General features: G+C 47.6%; 2 pseudogenes; both read right to left on the bottom strand.

The window, feature by feature from the left end:
* Window positions 1-6,148: 6,148 nt before the first annotated feature.
* Window positions 6,149-9,697, bottom strand: LOC134729100 (putative golgin subfamily A member 6-like protein 19; annotated as a pseudogene).
* A 2,277-nt stretch (window positions 9,698-11,974) lies between these two features.
* On the bottom strand, window positions 11,975-13,182 carry LOC134729101 (uncharacterized; annotated as a pseudogene).
* Between the last annotated feature and the right edge of the window lie 2,683 nt (window positions 13,183-15,865).

Raw genomic sequence — 15,865 nt, 5'->3', positions numbered from 1 at the left:
ACCATAGCTGCTAGTGTGTGACCGAAGGCAGAGTCCCTGGCCCCCGCTGAAGCACTATCGCCGACCAGCAGGCTCACACACCTTGGCCTGTTGCTCCTAGGGGTCACCTGTGCTATTCAGCCAAGGGGACCACAGTGCCTGCTGGCCCAGCTGAGCTCCACCTAGCGAGCCCACCTGCCTCTCCTGCCATGGACTCTCCCTCTTCTGCTTTTCCCAGCAGGAAGGGCCCAGCCTCACCTATGCAACCTGCAGCCCCACCCCCGCCAACCAGTTGAGGCTCCCCTCTTAGACTTATAAGTCTATGGCCAGTGGCATCCGGCTACCTGCCCTCCCTGCCTTCCCCAGGGTCCCTTCAGAGGACCCTGGGATTTCGGACCACCCAGAGGGGCCTCTGGCACTCACTCCAATCATCCATCCCTTATAGCTTCACCATTTTTGGTTCAAGCAGTGTTCCCTTTCTATCAGGCCTGGTGGCTGTTGGGTGGGGCTCCCCAAGCAAGAGGTGGCCCTGGGCCGTGAGTTGGAAGACAGGGTGACCAGAGAAGAGAGAAGCCCGAGGGGGCTGAGCATTCGTCTGAACTATGGGTGGACTGCCTGGGTGCCATGAAAGAGGCCAGCGTGTGTGAGCTGGGGAGGGCCGCTGCAGCCCCCAGGCACTACCTATGAAGCTCCGGCTTCTCCCTCCATCTTCCTCCCCTTTCCCTTCCAGCCCCTCTTTTCCAGGAACCTTGCCATGCCCACACCTATGCCCTCCCCTCCCCGGCCCTCCACAGCTGCTGCAGCGCACCCATACTCTGCACTTGCCTCACCAGCTCTGGCTTTTCTCTAACCCGTTTTCTCTCTGCTTTCTCTCCAACTGCCAGCTGATCGGGTCAGGCAAGTCCATCCCATCCTGAGAGCCCCAGGCCCCACTTCGACCTCTAAACACATCCCTCCTCTTCTCAGAGACCTCCCTTTCCAAGCCAGCCTGGGCGGGTGTCCTGTGATTTGACAGTGGCTCCCCCAGCCCCAAAGCCAGCCCCCTTCATCAGTGACTTAAGTCTGTTGTAGCGGTGAGCTGACACGTCCAGGTTTGACCATTGCTGAAAACTTGTGCCCCCTCTGTGGTATGCCTCTGCCCTGTTCTGTAAATAGCTATAAATTCTCATATATATACACATACACATACACACACACACACACACACACACATATATATATACATATATACATGTGGTCGACTGCCTCACCTCTAAAACTGGGAATCAGTCCCCATGCTGTGCTTGTGGAGTCTTGTAGCCCAGCAAGAGGAAGCTGTCTCCTGACATCGCCCCTCCAAAGTGCACCACCTCCAGTGAGCTTCCGGGACATGCGCGGCCTGTGGACAGCCAGCCCCTGCCATCCCTCCCGCCCTTCTAGCCAAGCATGGCGGCACTGTGCAGGCAGCCGTGTGGCCTGACAGTCTCTACCAGTCCTGCTGTCCCTCGGCTGAGAAACCCATTTCTGAATGACAGAGAATGTGTCCTCTGCTGGCTGTGTTCTCTATGGAGCTCAGGGGAGGGAAAAGGCCAAGCCATTTTTAGGGTGCTGTTGGCAGCGGTGAAAAGGTCACACCCTTTTCAAGGGACACTTTCCCTGGGAAGTCCCTGGAGCTTAGCTGGCTCTTATCCTGTGAAGCCGGCTCTGGCCACTAGGGCACAGGGCCCTGAACTCAGCCTGGAGGGAGCCTGCGGGGCAGCCGGCACTCTGGAGGGACAGACAGGCCACCCGGTGCAGACAGGAGAGGGAGGCAGGGGGATGGAATGGAAGACACCTGGGGTGGATGGAAGTCAGTGCCCTTGGGCACTGGTATCTGTCTTCCTGACCACAGCTAGATCAGGCTTCTCAACCTGTTGGCTGTCAGGGCCGGACTATACTCCATAGGCGCCATGGCAGTCCTCGTGAAATCCACCAGGTGTCACCAGGCAGCATACAGGTAACAGGCCTGGAAGATTCCCCACAGCCCAGCTGGACATGCTGAGACACTCTGGGGCTCCTCGTTGAGTGGGAAAAACTGCAGGCCCCAGTGAGGGAAACGGGAACATGCCAGGCCGAGCAGTATGGCTAAATCCATTTATTCCAAAATCAAAGCAAAACAAAAACAAAAACAAAAAAACAAAACAAAACAAAAAAGGGGTCCCATCACCAGGGAGCCATGACCCCATCCCCGCCCCCATCATCGCTCCTATGCTAACAATGAATAAGTTTCCCAGCCGCGAATAATTATAAGAACCTCTTCCTCATACACCAGCTGCAACCTCCGCTAGGTACGATACAGAATGTTACACAGCTACAGTATGTACACGGGGGAAGGGGGGGCACCCCCAGCAGCCTGTGCCCTGGCCTGGTCTACAGTTAACTCCACTGTCCCGCCTCAGCTGCCTCTCTGAGTAAGAAGATGGGAGCCCCCCTGAGGGAAAAGTTGCTTTGGTGAGAGTAAGGAGGCCGTCAGACCTCCTCCAAACAAACCAACTCCACCAACCTCTGGCTCTTAAATAACATCATCATCCAGAAATGTAAGGACTCAGCCTTGGTCAAGGTGGTAAAGGGTCTGTTTGTCTCCCTCCATTAGACAAGGGTCTTGTCTTACTACCCTAATGGTAAAGGGCTGACTGGGGAGGGGTTGTAGGGACATGGTGGGGGTGAAGACTCCAGACCCACTTCTCCAGGCTTATGCTGACAGGGGCCTGCTTTTATTTATTTTTATTTTTATCCCATGATGTTTTTTTAAATCCCGTAACTTCTTTTTCAGAACTTTTAAAAAAAACTTTTCATAAAACTTTTTTTTTTTTACTTTTTTCCCACAACTTTTTTTGCCACAACTCTTCCACAGTATTTTTTATCCCGTAACTTTTTCATCCCACAACTTTAATTCCTGTAACTTTTTTAGTTTGTGTTCTTTTAATAAACACACTTACATGGTTACAATTTTGTAAGAATAAAAACCGATTATCTCATGCCAAGCATGCCCAGCATTTGCACAGTCTCAATACCTTTAATACTATAGTTTTGAAGACACACAAAATTTTTAGGCAAAACAGCACCTTGAAACCATCTAATAATTTATTACATTGCAGTAGCATCACAGAAGCAGTCAATAATGCCACTTTAGACAAAAATCAGTATTTCCATCATGCATTCTGTGTATAAGAATTCATAAATCGGTAAAAGTCATTCTAAGAAAACTTGGCAAATACAGCTTGGACTGGAATTGGCATTTCTTTCTCTACTTTTCCTTCCCCTAGATTCTTTGTTTTAAGCTACAGTATTCGTATTTTAAAATGTTTTAAATTATTTTAAGACATTAATATAGCAGTTACATTTTTGAATAGTTATTTGAAAGTGACTGTAAGATAAAGTTTTAGAGAATCTATTTTGGATAGGGTTGATTTACATTTTCACATTTTCTAAAAATCAGCTTTGGTTTTAGAACTGATTGTTTTTCATTTCAGGAAAACCTATCAGGTTTAATCTATTACTTTAAAAATAATTATCATATATTGCAGTCTTTAAATAGGTATTTTGATTCTTTACTTCCCACAGAAATTCAAATTTATTCAGTTGAACTCACATTTTAAAATTCTATCTTTCTGCTGAACTCTAACCTTCTAATGTTGCCTTCTAAGCAAATTGAAAGCTGCCTTATACTGAATGAGGAAGAGAACAAATACTTGGCTGAATGAGGTACTGCAAGAGACTGCGTGCACTTTGAAGAAAGACTTGAGTTATTGTCATAGGATTTCCATCCTCTTTAGCTTTTTCTTAAACATATGACAAAATACCTACACAGAGAGTGGTATTTGAGTTAATATAGTACATTTATTTTTCAGACTGACATTCAGCTTAAATATGCCAGTATGTGATTTAATCCACAGGTGCCTGATGAACACATTGTTGTCAGATTGGTTACAGATGCTAAACGCTATCTGAAGGTCATTCCTAGTCATTTATACGTGTCAGGGTAAAAGTGAAGTGATTTGAACTATAAAAATACCTTTGAAATAATTTATCAATGTATTAGATAAACTCAGTTTCAGAATGATAAAGAAAAACTGTTAGACCAAATAATGTGGCTAATTAACAGTGGTACGATTTCTAGCCTGAGGGTTCAAAATGGACTTAAAGTAACTGTCTTTAAACTGAACTCAAAGAATGCAAAAGCAGCAAGTTCAGAAAATAAAAGGCAAGAACAGGAGCTTAAGTCCATTTTAAACCCTTGGGCTGGAAATCCTACCACTGGTAATTAGCCACATTATTTGGTCTAACAGTTTTTCTTTATCATTCTGAAACTGAGTTTATCTAATACATTGATAAATTCATACAATCTGGAAGAGTCAGTTGAAGTCACAAGGGCTCAATATTTGCAATCTTTAAGTGAATGCAGGCAATTCTCTTATTCAATCTGTAAAATCGTATTATTGATCTCCTATTAATGTCATATTTATAAAAGTATCATGAGGATGCCCAATGCTAAAAGTGGAGATGGTCTAGTAACTAGAAATGCCCACCCCAGGGAGCGCAGATACATCTCTCCCTACATCCTAATGATATGATGTATTTTGGAACACAGACATTAGAACTTCATGAAGTTTTAGCTGTTGATTCTTCCCCAAGCATCATCCAGTTATGATATAGGCAACATATGACTGAAATAATTCATTGATCATGCACATTAACATAAATATTACACAAAATATGCCTCTAACTGAAACTGAGAGGTATAAAAACATATTTCACTCTTCGTAAAGAACTTTGTGAGGAAATATAACTCCGTGATTGTATAGACACTTTCCTCATGACACTTTGACATTCACAAACAGTAGATTGCGCTGCAGTTTGTAAACATTTTAAGTTGCATAAACTGCTCCTTGATTTTCAAATGTAGTATAATACTGTCTACTAAAATTCCTTTTTGTTTCAACTAAGTACTCTCACATATATTAGTTTATAATAATGTTTGTTATTATTTTTAAAGTCTTTTCCATTCAAGAAAAAGAATTCCTATGTCAGATGGTTGAAGACTAGGTATTAGCCAGAGAGGTCTAGATGGTAAAATCCATCTTCTAGCTTCAAGTAAGCTCCATGAACATAGAGGAATGCCAGGTGTCACGCAGCTTTCCTTCACTCGAATTCATTCTTGACTAGAGCCTGTATGCCTGTTCCAGGGACATTTAAACTCTTAAAGGATTTCTTCTGATCTTTACTAAATACATTAAGGAGAATGCCAACCAGTGCCCTTTTGTGTACTGGGACATGTAGTCATGTGATTAAAACAGGGAACACGAACTCTGACTTTAAAATGTATTGTAGATATAAATGCTCTCAGCTAGAAAAGGTTGTCCACATCCACAGTCATGATGGGAGCCTTTCATTCCTCAGAAATAATCCCCTTTTAGGTCATCAAAAAAGAGTACAACTGCCACAGCTCATGATGCAATATCTTCATGAGCCCAGAGCACATGCAAATCCTAAGGGAACTACCGTAGTACAGTGCTCATTCTTGGCACCAGAACAAATGAAACATATTCTATCCTGCACACACCTGCCAGAGCAGGCCACTTTCCTCTTCTGGGAGATTTAAAAAGCTCCCCAAAATGTTATTACTCCCATCCCCAATACACAGAAAAAGGGGGAAAGGCTGTTTCCAGCGCTCCACCTTTAAACAACTGTAAATGTCAGTACTCACAGTGGCATATTACAAAGTAATAGACCGCGCACTTGAGGGCAAACCACATATTGAGCTAATGAAGAGCTCACTGTGATTAGGATTCGATCAAACATAACAGCAGAACATAAGGAAATTTTATTTGAATTCCGTAATGAATATACAGGCTGTACTAACATTAAAAAAAGCATGGCAGCCTATCCCAAACCAGCAAGAACAGTTGTGTGCATATAGTGGGTCTTTGTGTGTTTGAACTCCCATCACATAAGGGCAAACTCGATATGCATGCTAGCGTCCTATAATTATCAAATTTAAAAAATGCTAAAGGATGCCAGAGTGAACATGAGGGAAAGACCCACTCTCATTTAACTTTTTACAAATAAATTTAAACTATAAATTGGAAACACAAATAAATTTAAACTATAAATTAGAAACACAAATAAATTTAAACTATAAATTAGAAACACAAATAAACATAAATGGCTCTAACATTCAAATGAAGTAAATGAATTGTGTAGGATATTAACCCCTTAAACGTTTTTTTTTTTTTTTTAATTTCTTGACCCGCTCTTAGATGATGGTGATGTTTAGCTCTCTGTTCTCGGCGGCCCGAAAAGAATGGCATGCAGCCTCTCCTGCTCCTCCTGCCGCCTCTCCTGTACCAACAGCTTCTCCACTCAAGCCTGGGTGCTCCTGGGGAGTCCTGCATTAGAGGAAGCAGCTGCTGGATCTGCTGTGCAGTGGGGTTGTCATGGGGGAGAACCCTCCCTGTCCTCTCCCGGTGCAGCCTCCATGCTATCAGTGAGGCTCAGCTCACTAAGATCTTCAGAGAGAGGGAGGGGGGTGGGAATCTGAGCACAGTGCAAGCCTCCCCTGCTCCTGCCTGCCCACCCCGCCTGAGGGCTCTACTCACCACCCTGCTTGTCCGCACACCCAAGCTCCTGTGGGACTGGGGCTCCAGGTACTGGTCTGGCTGCTGCTGCAGACTCGGAGCCTCTTGGCTCTTCAGCTCCACCTGCCGGAAGACCCTGGGCATGAGGACATGTGGTGGCTGGCTTCCAGATTCCTGGCCCATTAATAGGGTAGCGAGGGCACTGTGGGGCTCTGTGGCCTGCCCAGGCCCCTGGCCCCTTGCTCCAGGCCTAAGAGACTGGCTCCCTTGCCTAGAACCCCATGCCTCCTTCCCTAGCATCAAATCTCACGTCCTTTCTCCCAGCATTTAAACTGTAGGCCACAGACTGGTGGAAAAGCAGGCGGAGCCAACCACCATCTGCTAAGTGTGCTACATGCCTAATGTTTCCACGTATTATCTCATTTAATCCTCAGCACCTCTGCAAGGAAAAGGCTAACTTCCTTTTGAAGTTAAAGAAACAGAGACTTAGAGATGCAAAGTAGTTGAATTATGACCAGTGGAACCGAGGCCGGAATCCAGTTTGAATCTAAGGAGTCTTTTTTGTTTTTCTGTTTTGTTTTGTTTTGAGAGAGTGTCACTCTGTGTCCCAGGCTGGAGTGCAGTGGTGCAATCTCAGCTCACTGCAACCTTCACCTCCCGGGCTCAAGTGATTCTCGTGTCTCAGCCTCCCGAGTAGCTGGGATTACAGGCATGCACCACCAGGCCCGGCTAATTATTATTATTATTATTTTTAAGTTTAGTAGAGATGAGCTTTCACCATGTTGGCCATGTTGGTCTCAAACTCCTGACCTCAAGTGATTGTCCTGCCTCAGACTCCCAAAGTGCTGGGATTGCAGGCGTGAGCCACCACACCCGACATAAGGAGCCTCTTATACCACTGTCTCTTCCTCTGTGATTGGGGGGCTCCATGCCTCTAGCTGGGATGATGATGTCCAGACCTGGGAGGACCCCAGGGCTACCCACCTCTAAAAGTCAGAGGGCAGGAAGCAAGAAACAGTCATAGGACTGCCCCGGAGGGTGCTGGGGTCACCTGTCCCCAGGCTGCAGCTGCCTGTGGCCTGGCACCTCCCCTCCCCAGAGGCTGGTGCCCGCCTCCCACATCTTCTTGGATGGGTCGGAGGTTACAGTCTCTTTCAGCTCACCCGACTTCTTCAGCTCCTTTACTTGCTGCTCCGGCTGCAGTGTGCTCTTGTTCTCGTTGTTCTGGACAGAGAGAAGCAATCAGTGGCCACCCACTAAAACTGGAGACCCCAGAACTTAGTGTCTGCCTCCCATGGCACCGGGAAGGGTGGAGGCAGGTTAGAAAAATATCCCCTCTCTCCCACAGCCATCAGAGCAGGGCTCTGGCTCACAGATGCCTTTAGAAGTACCATTTCATGTGAAGGCTACAATGCCCCATTTTACAGGTGGGGAAACAAAGGCCTTGAGGGCTAGGGAAGAGGGCAGCCTCCCCAGGTGGGGCAACGCACCAGCTCCTCGAAGCCGCTGCGTGGCTCGGCCCGCTGCTCGTAGAGGGCTTCCCACCCCAGCTCCAGCATCCTCTCCAGCTCCCGCAGCCTCTCCAGCTCCTGCAGAGTCTCCTGCTGCCACAGCCTCTCATCCTCTTGCCGAAGCCTCTCCTGCTCCAGGAGCTTCTCCACCTCGTCCAGCAGCCTCTCCCTCTCCAGCAGCCTCTCCTGCTCCTCCTGCCGCCTCTCCTGTTCTAACAGCTTCTCCACCTCTTCCAGCAGCCTCTCCTGCCCTGGCAGCTTCTGTTCACACAGCCTCTCCTCCTGTTCACGTAGCCTCTCCTCCTGTTCATGTAGCCTCTCCTCCTGTTCATGTAGCCTCTCCTCCTGTTCACGTAGCCTCTCCTCCTGTTCATGTAGCCTCTCCTCCTGTTCATGTAGCCTCTCCTCCTGTTCACACAGCCTCTCCTCCTGTTCACGTAGCCTCTCCTCCTGTTCACACAGCCTCTCCTCCTGTTCACTCAGCCTCTCCTCCTGTTCATGTAGCCTCTCCTCCTGTTCATGTAGCCTCTCCTCCTGTTCACACAGCCTCTCCTCCTGTTCATGTAGCCTCTCCTCCTGTTCACGTAGCCTCTCCTCCTGTTCACGTAGCCTCTCCTCCTGTTCACGTAGCCTCTCCTCCTGTCTCCTGTTCAGGAGACTCAACATCTGATTGTTTTCCACCTCAGCCTGGAGCTGTCTTCCCACACTCTCTAGCTCCTTCCTTAGGTGGTTGGTCTCATCTTGTAGCTGCTCCACCTTAGATGGCCCTGCTGGGGGCTCTGGGGCCAGGGGTTCAGCTGACAAAGGAAGCAGACAATAAGGGCCTCTGGATTCTCAAAAAAAAAAATCCTCCCTTCGGTGCACAGCTCCTCCTCTCAGGCTTCCCAAACTTGGCCTCACTGCTAATGCCTCCTCACACCCAGATGGTAGCCAATCTTCCAAGTCACTTTCAGATAGAGAGCACTGTGGGTGGCGGACAATGGGCACTCCTCCCTCTTTACTGATGGGGACACTGAGGCTCATGGAGATGACAAGACTTGTCCTCTCCTGGCACAGACCTCTTTCCCTCTGCCTCAAAGCCCTTCCATCCACCCACCTCCCTGGGGCATTCTAAGTCACCCCCACAGCCCTCTAATGCCAGTCCTGCTGCCAGGTCATGCCAGCCCCATCTTACCCGTCTGCTTTTTGAATTTGAACAAGCTCCTCCCAAGCTTCTGTACCCGATGTGTCTTATGCTTCTTCTCCTCCTTAGATGTGCGAACCTGCCCAAAGCAAAGGGGGAAAAGGGCCCTGGAGGGAGGGGCTGGTGAACCTCTAGAGACAGAGTTTGAGAAAGGCCCACCCCCCTTCTGCCAGTTTGTGATTTGGAAACGTGCATTCATTCAACAAACATTTACTGAGCATGTACAGGCCAGGTACAGTTCTTCATAGCAGAGATATAAAACAGCAAAGGACAGACAGGAGCCCTTGGCCCTGAGGTTTCCATTCTAGGGGCCTTTAAATCTCTGACTTTCAGAGCTAACCGAGACCTTTGATACTCTCTACCTCCTCCAGAAACACGAGCATAAAGAGGAGAGATGGCTTGTCCAGACTCAAAAAGCAAATTAGGGACTGAGGCAGGGCAGAAATATGGACCCCTGACAACCAGTCAGGCTAGTGCTTCCCGGAGAGGTGACAACCCCAGGGCATGTGTGGCAAGGACTGGAGCAGAGGTGTCTGGAGAAGAGAGAGTCAGCAAACAGGGCAGTGCAGAAGAGCCATGCTGCATGTTCTGTGCTCTGGGGTCCCTCCAGGTGAGACCTGGGTGCCCAGCTCCCCATTTGCCCTTGGCATCAGGGGCCCCTAGCCCCTTTCTTCAGGGCCCCAAGAGGAAACTGGAGTCCAGGATTGACCAGCTGTAATCAGGGGACCCCACTGGACTCTTACCGGTGAATTGATGTTTTCAGTGAGTTGACTGATTATTGCGGAGCTTGAATCCAGGGCCACTGCTAGTTCTTGGTACTGGCTCTGAGGTGCATGCAGAGAGAAGGAGTTGGAGGAAGATTGTGGGGAGGGGTAGAGAGAATAATCATTAGGGCTGGTGGGGGTGTGTGGGCTGCCTCAGCTGGCAGAGGGGCAACAAGCCCCTGCTGTGGGAGGAGGTTGGAGGGCTGGCCTGCAGGGTCACTGCATCTCGGCCCAGGGCCTCTGACCTCCAGATCCTCCAGGGTAGCAGAGGATGCACGACCCTCCCCGTAGATACCTGTTGCTGACTGCAAGAGATGAGAGTGCACATGGAGATGTTCTGTCCCCCCTCACTGTCTAAGCCCTCTGACTTCCTTTCTTCCCCCATCAACTGGCAAAAGCTTCTTTTCTGTCTATCTTGGACCCTTTTTCCCATAACTCGTTTGTGCCAACTTCTCTCATGGTTCTTATCTCCCCACCATCCCACCCTGGGGCCCTTTCAGTGACTCCTAAAGGGACAGCCTGATGGCAAGTGGCTCTTCTCATTGGCCTGGCTTCCCCTTGAGACTGGGGATGAGGAAAATCAAACAGCAACGACCATTTCCTCGGTGTCCTGGGTGTTTGCAGCAGGCCATGTACTAAGGATTCACATAAAAGCAACAGTAACGAATCTCATTTAAACTTCACAAATGGAAGTCAAAAAATACCACCTCTATTATACAGATGTGAAAAGAGAGGCCCAAAGACCTCAAGCAACTTGCCCTAAATCATATGCTAATCAATCCCAAATCAATCCTTAGCAGACGGAGAGGCAGGATTCAAATCCAGAATTCTTAACCAGTACCCAACAGTCCATCTACAATCTTAACAATTACCCTCTACTGCCCCTTGGACCCCCTGTCCCCAGGACCCTGGCCCGCCGAGACTCACATCCCCAGGTGAGTGGTAACCACCAGAAGTGGCTGTGTCAGGGCTACTGCCATTGATTTTCTTTTTCCTGTTAGCTCCTGCTGGAATGCCAGGGCTCTTCCTCTGCCAATATGCTTTTAACTGTGGGAAAGAAGAGCAGTAACACTCATGAGAATGATCAGCCCCTACAGCCACATCCTCCTTTACAGTTTTGACAAAATACCCTTATATACCATCTGATGTAATGCCACCAACAACTGTACAAGGTGTTGTCACAATCACTTAGTGACTGAGAGGGATTGATATCATGGATAGAAAAAAAAAAAAAAAAGAAAGATCAAAAAAGGAACTTAAACTTAAAGGACTGGAACTTAAACTCAGTCCTCTGACTCCAAGCTCTGGGGTTTTGCCATGAATCAGCAGCTGCCAGGGACCAAAACCAGGGGCAGAGGTAGAAAAGTAAACATGAAGCAGGCAGGAGCTGTAGGCCGTGTGGTTTAGAGTCACACATCCTCACAGGTCTGCTAGCATGAAGAAGCGCACCAGTACCTCTCACACTTTCATATCAATGTGTCCTCATGGCAGAAGGCAGCTTTTGTATTAAATCCGGGAATTTATCAGAAAGAGGACAACCCAAGCCTCATTTCAGAGCGAAGTCTGGTATACGCTTGGAAACCTATGTGTCTGTCATCCCTAAGTACATTAATGCATTTTCTCAAGAGAATCAAGGGAAAATGATGCTTCAGAAAGATGTCCCACATTTATCCTGTGGCACTCAAAGTACCCCAGGTTGAGACGATATGAGGAAGATTCAAGCTGTCAAGTTCAGTTTCCCAAGATCTATTCCACAGAAGATGAGCAAATCTCACTTCAGAGGCCACTCACTGAAGGGCAGTCTGGTCCCAGAACCGTGGAGAACTCAGAAAAAAATGTGAAAGTCTCTCTGGAAAGTAGAAGCCTGGGAAAAAACGAAACCAAACCCATTCTCCCATTGCCACCCAGAGATACTGTGAACATTTTGAGCTCACAGGGGAAGTGTAGGCTTTTCCCACTGTCAATGTCTATGTGAAGGGAGTAAGGCATCCTGAAACCTCTTGCTCCTAGGTCCCATAGTCTCCACTCCCCTTCCAGCTGGAAATTTGTGCTGCAACCAGAGGAAGCAGAAATGGGGTGAGAAAACTTAGGGGACTGGGTTGTACGATCAAAGGCCGGTCTTGCAGCAGTAATGACAGTTCCTAGGGGCACTGTGACATCATTGCATTCCACTCCTCCCAGGGGAGGGGACCACATCAGCGCGATGCCCGAGTCGCTGCTCCACGATGGGGGAGGGAAACACACGGTTTCGACCCAGGTCCCCAGAGACACCAGCCCAAGAAGCCTAGGGAGGTCGAGCTTGGGGCAGCAGGAGGGGAGGGCAGAGTCTGCAGTAGGGAGCCCCGGGAGTCACCAGCCCAAAGCCACCCAGGGATGACTGGTGAGGGCAGGGCCTGGGGCTGGGGGACCCAGGTCCTGGGAGACGCAAGCCCAAAGAGCCCAGGGAGGTTGGGCTTGGGGTGGCAGGAGGTGAGGGCTGATTATGGAGCAGGGAGCCCCAGGAGTCACCTGCCCAAAGTCACCCTGGGGTGATTGGCAAGGGCAGGGACTGGGCTGCTTGCTGAAGGCGTGGGGCTGACTGACTAGGCTTTGGTTGGGGGAGCCCAGAGGGGCTGGGGTTGGGGGGCCCCATCTGGTATGCCTCAGGAGTGGTATGGACTCTGGCACCGGTCTTGTCATCAGAGGGGATCTGTGGCTGGGTTGGGGGCCATGACCTGGTGTGTTTTACCTTTTTCTTGGCTGCGGCCAATTTCCCCTGTTGTGTTTTTTCTGACATCGCGGGGTGGGGAGGGAGGCGGGGTTGGGGCCACAACAGCGAAATACCAGTGAGCGCTGCTCAATGCCTCCAGTCACCTACCAGGCAGCTGTGCAACTGAGCCACAGGTGGCGTAACCAGGGCACCAATGGAACGCAGAATAGGGGCGTGGCCTTAATGCTCCAAGCCCATTGGTCAGTGAGAAAGATGAAAGGGAAAGGAGGCGTGGCCAGGCAGCAGCATGTCCAGAGGGACCTGTGGCATCATAAGGAAAGCTGCCCAGGCAACCGCTGTCCCCGCCCACTCAGAGAAAGGGGAGGGGCCGCCCACTCTGGGAGAGGGGAAGGGCTGGGTTTTGCTTTAAAACTTTTAAAACTGTAAAAAATAAACTTTAAAAAATATATGTGTATATACTTTATATATATGTGTGTCTGTGTGTGTGTATCTATGTGTTCCTCCAGAGCTGTCTTCATTATGCAGCTTCTGTGCAAAGTCTGTGATTTTGGCCTATATTTTTCATCTTCAAATGGAGTACAAGAATTACCAGTATTACCTTAACTGAGATATAGATCCTATAAAAATGGAAAATCCATAGCATGCTTGATGATTAAGGAAGCCGACTATAGTATCCAACATTCCAATAAGACAAAATAATCACAACAATTTCTCTTTTTTGGAAAAATGTTTGTCTTATTCTCCTACATTATTGTTAAGATTTCTTTTAAAAACAAGAAACATGTCTAATATCTTTAAAAACACAAAGCTTTTGGGCCGGGTGCGGTGGCTCACGCCTGTAATGCCATCACTTTGGGAGGCCAAGGTGGGTGGATTGCCTGAGGTCAGGAGTTCGAGACCAGCCTGGCCAACATGAAGAAACCCTGTCTCTACTAAAAATAGAAAAACTAGCCAGGCGTGGTTGCGGGTGCCTGTAATCCCAGCTATTTGGGAGGCTGAGGCAGGAGAATCACTGGAGCCCAGGAGATGGAGGTTGCAGTGAGCCAAGCTCACGCCACTGCACTCCAGCCTGGGTGACAGAGCAAGACTCCATCTCAAAAGAAATAAAATAAAATACAAAATAAGAACACAAAGCTTTCAATTTAATAACCACTTAAAGCTCTTTACTGGTTTAAGAGAAATACAAGGCCCATTTTTCTAGAATCACCTGGCCTCTCTAAGCCTTGCAAATGAAACTGAATTTCTCACTTGATACTTGGCTATCACTTGCAGTCATGAAAACCAAGAATTTGTTATGTCACTGTGTATTACTTGTTACCTGAAATCCACACTAGGCTGGGATCAAGGGTTGAATCTTTCATGATTTTCTCCATAACCTGTGTGCTTCTTATCCCACACCAAACTAAGCTTTTTTTCTAGAGCTCTGCAATTTACAGTTAGTATATGAGAGCAGTTCTCAAAAATGTAGTCTCTGGACTAGCAGCTCCAGCAGCACCTGGGAACTTCTTATAAATACACATTCTCAGGCCCCACCCTGGACCTGATGAATCAGAAACTCTGGAGTAGGGCTCAGCAATCTGTGCTGCAGTAATCCCTCCAGGTGTTCAAGAACCTCTGGCATACAGCAGGTAGAAAAATGTGTTTCCTTCTGTAGGTCCAAAACCAGGGATACTATATGTTCTGTCTCTATATGAAACAATGACATGCAATTAAAAGACATAAATCTCCTTCCTGCTCCCACCTTCCAGCCAATGTGTTTTATTTTTATGAGTTAAATAAGAAAACAATCAGAGATTTCGTCTAAATCGCATATTTACAGGTATCAGTTCTCATCCAGCCTGATCTTATCCAATATCATTTATATTTTCTTACATGTGAAGTTTTAGAGAAGGATCTTCACAATGCTAGACTCAGGCACACTAGGAGTTCTATAATAAAACACCAAGTAGATCAGAATGTCCAAACTTACTGGAGAAGAAAAGTGGAATCATTGGCTATATTTTCAAATGGCAATAAACAGGAAATTAAAGTTTTGAATTTTTTTTCACCTTCATCCTTCCAAGTTAATAGAATTAAGCCAAAATACTTGTCTTCCAAAGCCTCTAGCCAGGCAAAATTTTACTATATTACTTCTTGCTTTTCAATGGCTATAAAGCAGACTCCTGGTAGGCACATTTGGTATACCTGCAAAGATGAAGAACTAAACAGTTCCATCTGTTCAATACTGAAACAAAAGTCCTGCAAACCTCGGATGGTGAGTGTAATACTTCAGCACTAGCACCAAAGCCTCAAATATGAAAAGATACCAAGAACACCACTAGCAAACAAAACTAAACTCTCGGCTGGGAGCTCTAGTTCATGCCGTAATCCCAGCACTTTGGCAAGCAAAGGCGGGAGGATTACTTGAAGCCAGGAATTCAAGAGCAGCCTTGGCAGCATAGTGAATTCACACCTCTACAGAAAGTTTTTAAAATTAGCTGGGTGTGGCAGCACACTTCCCGGGGCTGCTGTGCCATTGCTGGAAACTTCTCTGTGGAGAGTACCAAGTACTTCTACCTGTAGCATTTTCCCTGGCTGGAATCCTGCAATTATCACAGTAGCCTGAGATCCAAGAAGGCAGGGCAGGAGCATCGTGTCCCCTTCCCAGCAGGTGCAAGGGAGGCTGGGGGGTGAGGCACAAGCCCGTGGGAGGGTGAGGAGCAGGAGGGATGCATGGTGAGCCTCTGTTGACTGCTTGCTGCCTCAGCTGGAAGGTCAGGACCCAATGTCTATTACAGGTTAAATTACAGAAGTATTTCAGATTTTGGATTTTTTTCAGATTTTGGAATTCGAAAATCTGAAATCCAAAAGGCTCCAATGAGCATTTCCTTTGAATCTGGCCTTCGAACATCATGTCGGCACTCAAACAGTTTTGGATTTTGAAGCATTTCAGATTTTGGATTTTCGGATGAGGGATGCTGTATTATCTTCTGAATGAGGCCACTCCTTCAGGAAAGGCCAGAGCTTGGGGACGTGGAGCTGCAGACCAAAGAGGTGATTTCTGTAGTGGCTTTCAGTGCAGAAGGGCCTACAAAGTGGTTTAAAGCAAGCCACAAACTAGGAAACCCAATATTTAGCTAATG

The sequence above is a fragment of the Pan paniscus genome, chromosome 16 (assembly GCF_029289425.2).
Source record: "Pan paniscus chromosome 16, NHGRI_mPanPan1-v2.0_pri, whole genome shotgun sequence".
Taxonomy (NCBI): Eukaryota; Metazoa; Chordata; class Mammalia; order Primates; family Hominidae; genus Pan; species Pan paniscus.
This window is presented reverse-complemented; position numbering and strand designations above follow the sequence as displayed.